At 37.7% G+C, this 12833-nt stretch overlaps 1 protein-coding gene across 9 annotated transcripts in view; it reads left to right on the top strand.

Annotated features, from left to right (window-relative positions):
• Positions 1–2178: 2178 nt before the first annotated feature.
• The window catches only part of CCDC91 (coiled-coil domain containing 91), a 275641-nt gene continuing 264986 nt past the window's right edge, over positions 2179–12833 (top strand). For 7 of the 9 annotated variants that reach the window (XM_045829846.1, XM_045829842.1, XM_045829841.1 and 4 more), the window contains exon 1: positions 2179–2352. The gene's annotated coding sequence lies outside the window, so the exon portion shown is untranslated. Of the gene's footprint in view, positions 2353–8229; positions 8335–12833 lie in introns of all 9 variants that reach the window. The other 2 variants (XM_045829844.1, XM_045829837.1) reach the window with 1 other exon arrangement.

Below are 12833 nucleotides of genomic sequence, written 5' to 3'. Positions count from 1 at the left end.
TTCAAGCTAGTCATGACCTTGAACCTATGCAATCGATATATGTAACAATATTTAAGAAAAGAATTTGTTGTATCTCTCAGGTCATCTGTAACCTCCTCAGGGTTAATAAACAATAAAAGGCACAGATTATTGTGGGGAGGTGAGAAACACTTTATGGAGGTGGCAGGATTTGAATTCACTGATAAACACATGATGTGAAAGGCAGAGGCAGTGTATTATAGTGAATAAATAAATCTGTTGGGCACATCTGGCTTTGAATCCTGCTTGCCAGTTGGTTGTTACTCTCCCTTATGTTTGTATCCTCATCTAAAAAGTTAATTAATATACTTACTTTTGAGGATTATGGTGGTGACAAATTAGATGATGGATTTGTATGCTAATGCCAGGAACATAGCAAGTGCTCAATAAATATTAGCTTCTATTTTTATCAGAAATGTTTATTAAGTATTATTAAGTATCGGTGGGACAAAGTATGCATGTAAATAAACTAGTGGAAACACCCAGAAACTCATCTGATGTTTCCAATGGAAAGAGAGAGGAGACATAGAATTATATGAGGATAATTGTACTCAGTTTAAGAAACATTTATTGTATACCTTTCTTCTAACTACTAGACTAGATTGCTGGGTATACAAAGGCAAATGAGAAGTAGATTGCCAGATGTACAAAGGAGAAGTGGTCTTTGTCTTGATGGTCTGGTAGACCGGTAAACAAATATGTGTAAGAAGCATAAGATTTCCTATAATAGAAATCTGTTTGCTGTGTACACAAAGTCAAAAGTTGGCGGAAAGGGGGTGCAGAAGAGAGGACACTTGTGCTCAACACTGAAACTGTTTGTTAACCACTGGAGCCTGCATCACTGGAGGGTTGTCAGGATTCCTCTTAGACGTTTGCTATCTGCAGTACAGAGCAGAGAGTATTACTGGTTTGAGCAAGTTTTGCTCTATACACAGACGAGAAAATAATGTTTCCCAAAATGTTAAAGAATGCCTGTTATACAATTAATGTGAATATTGTAGAGAGGTAAGTTCGTTTTCAGGTTACTCGTCTTTTTTTTCTCAAAAGACTTTAAACCGCAGAAAACACAGATCTTAAGTGGATCTTGTTCACTCTTGGATTGCCATAACTTGGCCCAGTACTGGCACATGGTATGCACTCATAAAACATTGTTCGATAGCCCTGGCTGATGTGGCTCAGTTGGCTGGAGTGTCATTCTGTACACCAGAAGGTTGGGAGTTCCATCCGTGACCAGGGCACTTACTTAGGTCATGAGTTCCATCCCTGGTCGGGGTGTGTATGGATTACCAATTGATGTTTCCCTGTCACATCGAAGTTTCTGCTTCTCACTTCTTCTCTCTCTAAAATCAATAAACATTAAAAAAGTTCAATACGTATTCTTCAGATCCCTCTCATGTCAAAATGGAACAATCTTTAACAGTGGCCCATAGTTGTCTCTACACCTATTGACAGTCTGAAATGGACAAAGAGAATCTATATATCCATGCTTTCTTGCAAGTAAAACTCTTTCGAATTTTCTCATTCTCTTTTCTTCTGGAGAAACTATTTGTCTGAAGGCTGAGAAAAAAGTGGGTAATTAGTAGCTGTAAATAAACTGTCTCTGAAACAGAGATAGCATGTACAAATTGCTGTGCTCTGGAGTTGAGGACAAGATGCAATTGTAGAGTAGAGTTCTTTGAAGTCATACAGTGTCGGTCTGGAGAGGCTCTTGGCTTACGTACATTCCAGTAGTTGAAGTGTTCACACGTGCAAAGATGAGATGGAGCAGCTGTCTGGTCAATTGTTTCTCAAGCACTTAACTGTGTGTCACGCACTTCGCACTTCGCTCAGTTCCAGTTCTTTCTGAACTCTGCCTGGAGGTGGTGAAAGGACTGGGCTCTGCTCTTCTTCTCAGGAACAGTTCTACACAGTCCACGTGAGAGTGTCACATTAGGGATGGTTTTACTTGCATGAACACGGGGCCTGCCACTGAGGCTCGTTAGAACAGGAAGTAGCCCCCGAATCATCCCCTTTCTGAAGGCATCCCTCTGGGGACCACCCCAGTCAGCGGTGCCCAGGCTGGGAGGATGGTTCCCTCGGCTCTGGCCACATCCTGGGGCCACGTGACTCTCCAGTTGAGTTGAGTGACGCGCCGCAACGAGGGGCGGGTTTTGGTGGAAATCAACTTCCGGGGGCAGAGGTGTTTGAAGCCGGGTGGTGTGTGGGCTCTCCCAACTTGTGTGGCTGGGGTCGCGCCCCTGGTGTGCTCCGCGGGTTTGTGTGCTGGGGGGTGGCTCTCCTAACTGCGTAGCTCGGCGGCGCGACTGTGGCAGCGGCGGCGGCGAGAGGGAGCAGGTAAATGGGCTCTCTCCTTCCGGGCCTGGGTCTGGGGACCCGGGCAGCTGGAGGCGGGCGGCGCGCCCACGGGCGGCCTGGGCGCGGGCCGGGAGCGCCCCACCCGGGCGGGGAACGCTGCCGAGCTTCCGCTCCCCGCCACCTCCGGGCCTGTCCCCCGAGGTCGGGGGATCTGAGTTGGGGGCGTGGCCCGCCTCGGGCTGGAGCTCTGCCTTGCGACCCCACCCCCGCCAGGAGTGCCCACCTGCACTTGCTGTCGCGGGTAGGTTTCGGCCCCTGCACGTTTCAGAATCAAATGTTTTCGACAGTCTACGCACAAGTACACGTGATTATTGTGTCATGGAAACTCCTACCGAACCGAAAGTCGTCCTTGTCGAGTTCTCACCGATCGCGCCTGGTTTATGTTTCCCCTTCTACTTTGCCAAGTCCACCGGGGTAAAGGTCTCCTGTGTCCGTCAGCAACTCGTTGCAATAAAAGTGGCATTTCAGGGTTAAGGCTGGAGGCAGTACGTTTCCAGGTGGTGAGGCATCCTTCATTCCCACAAGTGCGCCCCCTCTCCCCACAATAAAGATGTTTCTTCCATCTGCCCTTGTGTACTGCGGAGGGAAGCTTTGGACATGAAACCTGTTTTGGGCTTCTCTGTAATGAGTGGCAACTGTATTAAAAACTGAGTGTTTTTTGGTAGGATGATGTTGCTGCTGCTACTCTCTCCCACATGCTTCCCTGATGAGAGTTGGGCAGAGCCTCGATTTCCTGGAGGGTAAAGTGCTGGCTACAACTATAGGTGACTCAGGGTTCCTTAAGAATTCCTACTCTTCTCTCCAGCTCTGAACTGGGCAGATACTGATGCCACCTTCCTCTTTAAATATCAGGGAGGCAGTTGGATGATGGCTTTTGGAAACAGTTTGCATGTTCCTTGGCGGTGTGATTGGGGTGGGCTGACATTTCATCTTGTCATTGGGATGGGCTAATATTTCACCCAACTATTTAAGGCAAAATAGTCAGAATATTTAGTTTGGTGGGATGACAGGGCCTGACTATAAATTATCTGTGTTCTGTGCCATAGGAGAGCTCTACACTTCTAATCATCCCATTTGTCTTCTGCTACAATTTCTGTTGCATTGAGGGTTAGGGTTAGGCCTTTACTGTACCTGTTAGGTAAATGGAGGAGGGAAGATGCCAGGGAGAGAGTGCACCTGTATGGTGCTGGCTAGCCAATAAATTGTGTGGTTGAGAATTGCCCTGGTTACAAAGTTTGGTATCCTCTGGGCAGGCTAGGAGGTTGTTCTGTGGGCTGGGAAATCTTATTATGCACTGGTTTCTTAGCAACAGTATAAGCCAAATGGAATAAACATAAAACAAAAGTGATGAAACTTACAACTTACCTCTTAACATTTATTAAGTGGAAAAATGTATCTTCTTATTGGAGCCATCAGCTCAAAAACTTGAGGACTTTTTACTTTAATCATTTTAATACTTAATACTAGACAAAAAGAAAGTGCAGAAAAGTCATCACAGAGGGGACACCACCGTTCTGGGAGGGCAGAAAAAGAAAGAAGAGGTGCTTACCAGTTTAGCTGGTCTGAAACTTAAATGGGCAAATAGGAATTTGCCTAATAAGAGGCATTTTATCTTGTACTTCTAGCGGTAGATGGAAGATTTGTAAAATATATAAGATTGTTATGGATAAAGATGGCTACTTGAACTTTTATCATCTTTCTCCTGATAGCAGAAGTTGGGGTGGGAGTGCATTGGGGTGGATGAAGCCTCTTCTGTTAGTAAAGTGGAAGGGGAGTGTTTAGTAAGTTGTTTCCAAGTTTTAGTACATAGTCGCAGTCCTCCTGTATCACCTGTTGCTTGAAACTTTTGGCCTTTCTTGAAAGCTCATCAGATTTTGTTATTTTTATGCCCAAATAATGAGGACTTTTAAGGCACCTATTTTTAGATAAGCTCTTCATGTCAATATCTGTTTTTTTCTTATTTACTATGGTAAGTCAGTTTTTTTGATTTGAAATATTTCTAAGGATTTTTTGTTTCCTGGTAAGTACTGTCTCTCCCCAACTCCATACCCAGTAAGCTGATGTAGCTCATTTAATTTGACGCTTGTTTTTTGTAAGGGTAACCCTGTGTCTTTTAAAATTTAGGTTTACTGAGGTATAATATACAAGCTAAAATCATTTTTAGTATCTTGTTCTATGAACTCTGACAAATGCATATAGTCATGTAAATCTTTGGTGAAGTGTCTCTTCAAATCTTGAGTATTTTTATTTTTTTGCTTCTGCAATATCTCAATATAAGCTGGAATAATCCAGTTTATATTGAGATATTGACATATAAATTTAAAGTATACAGTGTGATGATTGATTCACATATGTATTACAAAATGATTACCATCATAAGGTTAATTACACCTCTGTCCCCTCACATAATACCTAATTACCTATGTTTTTATGTTGTGATGATATTTAAGATCTACTCTCTTAAAAATTCTTTCAAGTGTTGTATATAGTACAGAATTGTTAGTTATAGTCACCATGTAGTAGTATTTAGATTCCCAGAACTTACTCATCTTGTAGCTGGAAGTTTTTACCCTTTTTTGTTATTCCAGCTCCTTGGCAGACACCATTCCACTCCCTATTTCTGTGTTTAGATTTTTTTAGATTCCACCTTTAAGTGCTATCACACAGCATTTCTCTTTCTCCTTCTGACTTATTTCACTTAGCATAATGCCCTCAAGGTCCATTCATGCTGTTGCAAAAGGCAGGATTTCCTTCTTTTTTTATGGCTAAATAATATTTCTCTCTCTCTCTGTTTGACTCTCTGTCTCTCTGTGTCTGTCTCACTGTTTACCTAGCCCTCAATCATATATTTTTTATCCAGCCATCCATTTGATGGACACTTAGGTTATTTCTCTCTTACTTTTTTGAGTAATGTTGCTATGATTTTGGGATGCAGATATCTCCTTGAGACAGTGATTTCATTTGCTTTGGATATATACCAAAAAGTGGAATTCTTAGACCATGTTGTAGTTAATTTCTCTCTATGTCTGCTAATATTTGCTTTATTTATTTATATATTTAGATGCTCCTATGTTGGATGCATACATATTTACAAATATTATGTCTTCTTATAGGATTCACCACTTTATTGCTATTTAAGGCCCTTCTTTGTCTTTTGTTAACAGTATTTTTAAAAAGTTTGTTTTGTCTGATACAAGTATTTCTACCCCAGCTTTCTTATTGTTTTCATTTGCATGGAATATATTTTTCCATCCTTTCACTTCAGACTGTGTGTGTCTTAGATCTTAAGTGAATCTCTTATAGACAGCATATAGATGGATTTTATTTATTTATTTACTCATTCAGCTACACTGTGTCTTTTGTTTGGAGAATTTAGTCCATTTACATTGAAAGTAGTTATTGAAGGTATGTCTTTACTGCCATTTTGTTAATTGTTTTCTAGTTGCTTTTGTAGTTCTGTATTTCTTCTTCTCTTACTCTCTTCTTTTGTGGTCTGATAACTATCTTTGTTATCTTTGTTATCTTTGTTATCTTAACTATCTTTGTATTATATTTAGGTCCCTTTCTTATTATTTGTGTGTAGCTATAAAAGGCTTTTGGTTTGTGGTTTCCACAAGGTTCATATGTGATCACACACACACATCAGTCTGTTAAATTTGACAGTACCTGAGTTGGAACACATTCTAAAAGCACCACATTTTCACACCCTTCTTCCACACATTGTATGTTTTTGATGTCACATTTGACATCTTTTTATTTTATGTATCCTTTAACTAATACAGTTGATTTTACTACTTGTATCCTTTAACCTTCATACTAGCTTTATTAGTGATTTCTGTAGAACCTTTACTGTATGTTTGCCTTTACTGGTGACATTTTTTTGCTTTGACATGTTTCTTATTTCTAGTTATGACATTTTATTTTCAGCTTAGAGAATGCCCTTGAATATGTCCCATAAGGCCAGTTTAGTCGTGATGAACTTTAACTTTTGCTTTTCTGGGAAACTATCCTTCCATTTTGAATGATAACCTTTCTGGATAGGGTATTCTAGGTTAGAAGTTTTTTCCATTCAGCACTTTGAATATATCATACCATTTCCTTTTGGCTTGCAAAGTTTCTGCTGTTAATAATCTTATGGGGGTTTCTTTGTACTAAACTAGTTGGTTTTCCCTTGCTGCTTTTAAGATCTCTTTTTACCTTTAGCTTTTGACATTTTAATTGTGATGCATTTGGATATGGATCTCTTTGGGCTCATCTTGTTTGGGACTCTCTGTGCTTCCTGGACCTGGATGTTTGTTTTCTTTCCCAGATCAGGGAGATTTTTGTTAGTATTTATTTCTTCCAATAAGTTTACTGCGCCTTTTTCTTTCTCTCTCTCCTTCTGGGATGCCTATAATGTGAATGTTAGGAGGCTTGATATCTTATAGGTCCCTTAAACTAGCTTCATTTTTAAACATTTTTTCTTTCTATTTTTCTTTTTTTTCAATTGCTTTTGGAGAGAAAGGAAGGGAGGCGGGGAGAGAGAGAAACATCAATGTGAGAGATAAACATTGGCTGCCCTCTTGGGATATGTGCCCTGAACTAGGCTCAAACACGCAACCTGGATATGTGCCTAGACCGGGAATCAAACCCACGAGCTTTTGATCAATGGGACGAAGCTAAAACCAACAGAGCCACACCAGCTAAGGCATACATTTTTTTTTTTAAATTTTGCTGTTCTTTGTGGGTGATTTCTACTACCCTGTCTGCTAGGTTGCTGATCCTTTCTACTGTATCATCTAGTCTATTATTGATTTCCTTTAGTGATTTTTTTTTTCAGTTTAGTTATTGAATCATTCAGCTCTGTGTGTTCTGTTTGGTACTTTCTTCTATTTTCTCTTTCTTTTTTGAAGTTCTCACTTCACAATGGAATATTTTCAATAGAATATGTTCATCTATTCTCCTGAGTTTGATGAGCATGTTATGACCATTACTTAAAACTCTTTATCAGGTAAATTACTTGTCTCTGTTTCTTTAATGTTTGTCTCTGGAGTTTTATCTTGTTCCTTTATTAGGAACACATTCGTTTGTTTGCATATTTTGTAAACTCTCTGTGTTTGTTTCTGTGTATTATACAAAGCTGCTTTCTTTCCCTGTTTTGAACGTGTGTCCCTTTGTAAGAGATGAACTTCATCGTTTAAACTTGCCCTAATTCTTGGTTATTCTTGAACTCTGTCTCTGATTGTTTCAGACCTGTAGGTTCCAGCAATGCAGTCTTGTATGGTGATTTGAGTCTGGCTCAAGGGGTATCCCCTACGTGGGCTGCACACTCCTGTTGGCTTTGGCATATTCATTGTGGTGTGGGGTTGCTTGCCCTCTGTGTCTGGCTTTGTAGAGTGGGTGGTGTGTGAGGCTGGGCCGTTTGTTGCTTTTAGCAGATTAGACTGAGAGCATAAAAATGCACCTGCAAGGTAGACAGAGCCTGTAAAAATATCACCTGCTCTTAGAAAGATTTCCAGCAGACTTCGGCTATGTGGCAGCTGCTTTTAGATTAGCAACTACGTCTCCTTAATATACAGCTTTGGTTGTTTTTGAACTGCTGCTTTTTGTACTGGATCCCAGTGCGAATGTGTCTATGTGCAATCCCTTTGAGAGTGGAGTCATGGCTCTCTACAGCCCTATTTTTCTCCTGGACATAAGTGACATTTGTTTTCAAAGCAAGACTTTTTGGTGGCTTGTTCCTGCAGTGCAGGGCCCAAGGGTTGGGGTGCCTGGAATGGGATACATATCCCTTGCTCCTCAGGGAAAAGCTTTGTTCATTATTATTATTAATTTAATATTTTAATCCTCACCCAAGGATATGTTTATTGATCTTAGAGAGGAAGGGAGAGAGAGGTAGAGAGAAACATCGATGTGAGACAGAAATATACATCCATTGCTTCCTGTATGCAGCCTGACTGGGGAATCGAACCTGCAACCCAGGTATGTACCCTGCCCAGGGATTAAACCCACAATCCTTTGGTGTACCGGATAGTGCTGTAACCAATTTAGCCACCCAGCCAGGGCTGTTTATTACTATTTTGTGAGACTCATCTCTTATCATTACCCTTTTATCCTTTGCTGTATAGTAGCAGGTGTTCAGCTAGTTCTCAGTACCCTCCAGCCATGCCCCCCACCCCACCAAGGGATTGTTTTATATGTAGCTGTTCGTTTGTTGTGTTCTGGGGATGAGTTGAGTTTAGGATCTTCTTATGCCACCATCTTAACCCTTCATTTTTTGGTCTGTTTTTATTGGGTTATTTTCTTTCTGAGTTGTAAGAGTTTTATATAGTCTTGATACAAATCTTTTATCATACATATGCTCATACATATTTCCTTTCAGTCTGTGGCTTGTCTTTTCATTTTGTTAGCAGTGTCTTTTAAAGAGCAGAAGCTTTAAATTTTGATGAAGTCCAGTTTATCAATATTTTACTTTTATGATTTGTACTTTTGTGGCCTAGCTAAGACATTTAGCCAAACCAAAAGATGCAAAGATTTTTAATACTTTTTCTTTTTTGAAATTTTATATTTTAGAGTTTACATATAGGTCTAATATCTATTTTGATCAACTTCTGATTAATTTTTATATGTGGTACAAGGTACAGGTCAAGGTTCAGTTTCTCTCTTTGTATTGGATATATGGTTATTCAGTTTATCCAGCACCATTCACTGGAGACTATTATTATCCTTTATTCAGTAAATTTTTCTGGCACCTTTGTCAAAAACCAATCAACTATGTATCTGTGAAGATATTTCTGAACTCTCAATTTGGTTGCATCTGTCTGTTTGTCTTCTTTGACCAAAACCACATTGTCTTCATTATTGTAGCTTTATAGTGTGTCTTGAAATTGAGAAGTCCAGAACTTCCAAATTTGACATTGTTTTCCAAAATTGTTTTTGGTATCCTAGCTTCTTTTCTTTCCATGTAAAATTTTAATCAGCTTGTATCTGTATGAATAGGCATTATGGGATTTTGACTGGGCAAGCTTTGAAGTTAGAGTTGAACTTGAGAGAATTGACATCTTAATATTGTTTTCTAATCCATTAATTACAGTATGTTTATTTTGGTCTTTGGTTTTTCTCGCTGATGTTTTGAAGCTTTCACCATTAAACTCTTGCATATATTTTGTTACATTTATAAATAACTATATTTTTGCTTTTTGGTTCTTTTGTAAATGGCAATGTTTAAAAAATTAATTTATACTTGCTTATATAGATAATTTAATACTTTATATTGACTTTGAATCATCACCATTGTTAAATTCACTTACTAGTTCTAGTAGCTTTTGTGGATTCATTGGAATTTTTTATGTAGGCAATCTTGTCAGCCAGAGACAGTTTTATTGCATATTTTCCATTGTCTCCCTTATATTTTATTTTCTCGTCTCAGTATGCAGGCTAGGACCTTTAGTATGATGTTGAATAGGACAAGTCAGAGCAGATATCCTTGCCTTGTTTCTCATCTAAGCAAGTAAGGCATGTTGTCTTTTGCTATTAAGTAGTAACTGTAGGTTTTTCATGAATAAATACACACCCTTTATCAGATTGAAGATGTTTTCTTTAGCTTGTAGTGTGCTGAGAGTCTTTTTAAATCATGGATGATTATTGTATTGATTTCTTTGATTTTGGAAATTGTAGTTGATTACAGTAGAAAATTGGGAAATAAAGGATCCTATAAAGAAAATAGTTAATCTGTTTCCGATATGAGATAACTCCCCCTAACATTTTTGCTTGCTTTTCTTTAAATCGTTTTTTGAAAACATTTAAAAAAACAAAATGGTAAATACTGTTTATATTTTCCCTTTTCACTTAGCATCACGAAGTTTTCAAGAACTGATAAGTTCTTGATTTGTATTTAAGATGACTAAGTTTTCCCCATTGAAATTAACATTAAATATTTGTGCATAACTGATAATATTTCAGTAGATTCTTTAAAATGTGGTTATATGTAGTATATATGGCTTTCTTCAGATTCTTAATAAATGTTGCTTCTTTGTTTCATTTGATATTCTTATAATTTGTTCTCCATGCAATTTATTGTGATAAATTTTGTAGAAAAATATGGTAATGAATATAACTGACCGTTTTGGTATCATATTAAAGTAGAATGCTAGAATTTCAGAAGATTAAAGTTCCTTGGTTATATCTAATCCAAACCATTTATTTTATAGGTTTAGAGTCTAGAATAAGTAAATGACTGTTTTACCCATGAAGCAAAATTTTATCATTAAGCAATTTAATAAATCAATGAGACAGTTATTTCTAAAATGTTTACTGAAGTTTATGTCCTTTTATATTTTGTAATTTTAAGTTACTTTAGATCATTCTTGATCTGTACCTTCTCTCTTCCCTGTCAGGTACTTAGTAAGTGGCACAAAGACTTGTTGGCTATATGCCATAGAATCTTACCTAAAGATTGTGGAGATATATTTACTGTCACTAGCAGAGGATATAACATTTTTTTAAAATTTTGAAATGAGAATTTTTTAAATTATAGGTTTAATTGATGAAGATCAGAAGTAGTATTAGCTGTTTTAAAATGCATCATGTTATAATCCTAGTAAAACTGTTTTCCTTAGACAGGTGTGCACATTTTAGTGTTTACATAATGAAGTCCAACACATGATGGTTATCTAGACTGACTATATGAATGAAATAACTACTGTAGTTTTCAGACCATAAGACGCACCTAGGTTTTAGAGGAGGAAAATAGGAAAAAAAATTTGGAAGCAAAAAATGTGGTAAAATATTTAATGACATAATATCTCACCAATGTAAATGTAAACAGAACTCAACAGCAGCATTAACAACCATTATTCCTCCCAAATTTTGGGCCCCCCACTGAGAAGTGCATCTTATAGTCTGAAAAATATGGTACTCTGTTATAAAGTGTGAAATCACTTTTTCCTGCTATTAGAGAAGATTGACTCTCTTCTCCCTTTGTCAGCCTTGCTAACAAAGACCATGTGCATCTCCTACCAAAAGTAGGCCTAGATAATAGAGAGGCCAGTCAGATTGCCTTTCATGTTGTATCCAGCCTTGTGGTAGAAGAGGGTCTACATGATCATTTCAAGACGCTTTGCTTTTATGAGAATGCTGAACTTCTACAAGTGTACTAAAGTCAGTTCTGTAGTATTATGCATGATCCATTAATCTATGAATATGCTTTGTCAATAGGCAGGGGCTTACCTGAATATTACTAAAAAACTACATGCTTAGACATCAATAAAAGATTGTGATTAAAGGTGAGATTAAATATCATTATTTAAATTGTGAATTTAATAAAAACAACTTAAAATGAAGTTACACCTTTTATTCATAGTTTGCCTAAATTGGGTATGAAAAATGGAAAATAAACCTACAGAAGCTGAATAGCATTAAATGGGCCACCCTGAATCAGAAGACAAATTGAAATGAATACTTATTTTATATTCTGCTGAATGTGAAAACTCTGTTTAATTGCTGGGTTTTATTAGACATTAAATATTTTAAGTGTCATCTCTTATCTGTTATGAGAACATGTATTTTATTAATTTCTTTGAAGGGCTAGCTTTGCTTTAAGACAATGGTGTTTTAAATTGTTACTTGCTCATTTTGTGTATCTGATTTTTTTCAGTTACTATGGTAGTTAAGAATAGTTGTCTTGTACCTTTGGTTGCAAGAACCTTTTGTGGGAAACCTTATCTTCATTGGCATACTGATTTGATTTTCGTATTTCTAAAGTTGGGTCTTATTTACCCTTCTTCTTTTGTTATGTATAGGAGAAGAAAAGAATGCCACAAGGCTATTATTCTCAGTGTCACAGTGATGAACATAAAAGGTGACTCCCATATGGTTGATGGGAAGTGCTCTGGCCACTCAGAGTCTCCTCATTGCAAAATGTTTTAGGATATGATTCCAGTACATATGAGCAGAAAATCTTGAACAAAGTGAAGTAACATATACATAAAATTTTTGGATGATTATTTTTTTTCTCTCACAGAAAGGCCATGGGTATTATAATTACTTTTATCTCAGCAAAATAATTCAGCACATAGTTCATGGGGGTGAATTGGGAATCATAGGGCTGGATCTGATTCCTTAGGCAGCATACAATTTTTTCCCATTTTAAAAAACATACCAGAGTAATGGTTGATGAAGGGGTGTGTGTGTGTGTGTGTGTGTGTGTGTGTGTGTGTGTGTACTTTGGGAAGTAAACATTGGGAAGCAAACTTTGGGAAGGTTTTGGTCATTATTTCCTCAAATAATTTTCAAACCTTCTTTCTGTCCCTCTCTCTTCTTCTGGGACTGGCGTAATGCATATGTTGGCATGCTTGATGGTTTCTTTGAGGTTCTGTTCAGTTTTCTTCATTCATTTTCTGTTTTTTTTTTTGTTCCTCACACTGCATCTCTGAATTGAAGATGTCCAGACACTGGACAGATTGTCTGTTTCTATCTTTCTA

This window comes from Phyllostomus hastatus, unplaced genomic scaffold (genome assembly GCF_019186645.2).
Source record: "Phyllostomus hastatus isolate PE091 unplaced genomic scaffold, TTU_PhHast_1.1 phas_scaffold_93, whole genome shotgun sequence".
Classification (NCBI taxonomy): domain Eukaryota; kingdom Metazoa; phylum Chordata; class Mammalia; order Chiroptera; family Phyllostomidae; genus Phyllostomus; species Phyllostomus hastatus.
Note: the sequence above shows the minus strand (reverse complement) of the source record. Positions and strands in the feature narration are given on the sequence as shown.